We start from the raw sequence: 2,500 nt of genomic DNA, 5'->3' as shown, positions 1-2,500 counted from the left end.
CCCGACCCGTTAGGACAAGGATTGGCCAGCTCGGAGGGTCGCTTCTCGATTGGCTGGCGTGCAGACTTCAGGAGGGGCTGCACGTCTTGGGCAACCTTCTGGACCCGTAAGGTGAGACTTGTCTCCCTGAGCGCTACTGAAGCAGCAGTAGTGTCTCGGATTCTGCAGTAGGATGACTACCTATGGATAGGAGGAAGGGCGATACCGAACACTACGAGAATCCTGGGGCCGTCGTCTGAACCCGGCGACGGTACTCATGTAGCTCCCTCTCCCCGGTTGCCCGTCTGATCCCGGCGGGCTCCGAGTACCCCATTTCCTATCTGACCGACTGGCAATCATGACCTGCCTTGGTAGGGCCCCCATCGGCCTCGGCTTGCCGACACTGGTGGACGGTTCCTACCCACTGCGGGTCGCCCTCTAACACCTTGCAGGCTGGCTTGTGCGCTCGCTCGGCGCCCTGCTGGTACGCCTGGTGTGACTGAAAGGTGGCGGGACTGAGACGAACCGAGACGGTGTTGATACCGTTACACATAGTGATAATAAACAAAGGCTGGATGTGGCGCCTTCTGTCGAGTGTAATTTCTCAAATCCTAGCGGTAACGCAACTACTGTAAGCCTGGGCAGCCGTGATGCGGGCCGGTCGCTGGATGGCTTTACGGGGAGCGAGCTCGGCATCTCTGATGGGGGCCTCTCCCAAGTGGGTCAGACTGTGGACTTGGCTTTGGTTGGGGGCAGGCCTTATTGGGTCGTGCCGGCTGCTGCCCGGGTTTGATTCTTAGTAAAGTCTTAAAGGGAACGGTGACTGAGCTCTGGCTGAGCCGAGCTGCCCAGGATTGCGGACCTGGGTTATCAAGAACCGCGGAGGCACGGCTTAATGGGGGGTCGTGACTGCTCGAGCGACCTCATCTTCACGCGCTTGAGGTTGGGTGCGTGTATGGCGTGTGATCAACCGCCTCGGGGGCCATGGGGACCAACTTTCGAGGTTTGGCTGAGGGTCCTCAAACGGCTGTAGTCATGTCTACAGACCATGTTGCGAAAACTCCTTTGGTTCGGAAGTCCGTGTCGCAGCTGCACAGAGTCGGAGTTACAGTCAGTCTGGCCGATGGAGCGGGTGGACCCAGGCTGGCGAAGCTCCTGACAACGCCTCAGTGGCACTGGTGGCCGCCGTCGGTCTGGTTATGAGAGTATGGGCGACGGATGCCATGATGGTGCCACAGCTTGTTTCTGGGAGGGCATTTTGACAGAGATGCCTGTGGTATGTTGTGCGGGTGTGAGTCGCCGACATATCACTGACGAGTGGGGTTGTCCGACGCGTGTCGGGTAACGAAACGAGTGGGGTGGATATGGAGGTCCCTGTGTGACGGCACGGCAGGCAGTTTGCAGGGTGAGTGAGACACCCTGCGGCTGTTGCACTAGTCGAGGAAGCAGGTCAGAGCCTGTGCTGACCGAGTCTTCTGCTTCTTCTAACTTGGCTGGTTTTGAACGCTATGCTCGTGGTTGTGCCCAGGCAGGACCGGGGGACTGGCCCCTTGGACTGGGTTTCGGCCGGGAAGCAACTGGTGAGGCTGTCTGCCACGTGAAGAGTGCGTGGAGTCGATCCCGGGGTTCTCAAAGGGACGGGGCTTGATAGCCGGGTCTGCGGGGAGGCTTGCCGGAGGGTAGGCTGAACGGTAGCTGGCGGTCGCTTACTGGCCGTGCGAGGGCTTTCGACTCGGTTTCCCGTGGCATTACCTGTGTGTAGTGGGAGGCTAGGCGTACTGGACGCGTGAGGGCGATTCGTCGCCCGTGTGGGCTGCTCATCGGGGTGGGCTGCGGTGGCACCGACACCGAGCTCGTAGTCGCGGGATTGGATGGTGGAGAGGGACTTGTCTCTATGACCCTGCCTTTCTTGCTATGGATTCTCTCATCCATGCTTTTTGAACGCTTGTGCCGCTTCTTCTGGGGCGTAGGCCGAATTCGCTGCGGCTCCTGCCATGCTGGGCTACTCCAGACGGGCTGCTTGGCGAGGGGACTTTGTCCTGCTCGGGATGGTGGTCCGCGGGACAGGCCGGTGTGGTTGGGGGTAGCCAGGAGGACGATGGTGAAAGGGGGGGCGACAGGTGGCGCGAAGCAGTGGTTGTCCCGGCTCGTCCGCAGTCGGGGGGATATTGCCTAGCATGCGCGCGATGGCGCGCGGGGCCTTGGCTGTCTGTCGTGGTTCCCAATACAGGTTGGTGGGCCTGGACACCTCATTGGTCTCTGTGGATGTGGAAGATCCCTGGAGTGTGGTACGGTGCGAGGGTCTGCCCGGACGATTTGCGGGTCACTGTGGAGATGGACCGGGGCGGTGTGTCGTTAGGCGGCACTGGGGCACCGTCCCGGCTGCTGTTGCGGGTCCGTCAGTCGTCCCGGCTGGCGGCTGGCTGGTGGCTTTGCCTGGGATGCCTTGTGGGCTTGGGTGTGGTTGCATGCGTGCTCCGTACTGATGGGATCGGGCCTGTGGACCCGCGGGGCCTTCGGC

The 2,500-nt window shown here is 61.2% G+C and overlaps 1 pseudogene; it reads left to right on the top strand.

Moving 5' to 3' along the window:
- Positions 1-2,500, top strand: part of LOC147038433 (28S ribosomal RNA) — a 7,970-nt pseudogene that overhangs the window by 3,283 nt on the left and 2,187 nt on the right.

The sequence above is a fragment of the Syngnathus leptorhynchus genome, unplaced genomic scaffold, assembly GCF_054491065.1.
Source record: "Syngnathus leptorhynchus isolate UIUO unplaced genomic scaffold, UIUO_Slep HiC_scaffold_60, whole genome shotgun sequence".
Lineage (NCBI taxonomy): Eukaryota > Metazoa > Chordata > Actinopteri > Syngnathiformes > Syngnathidae > Syngnathus > Syngnathus leptorhynchus.
The sequence above is the reverse complement of the archived record's forward strand: the minus strand, read 5'-3'. Positions and strand labels throughout refer to the sequence as shown.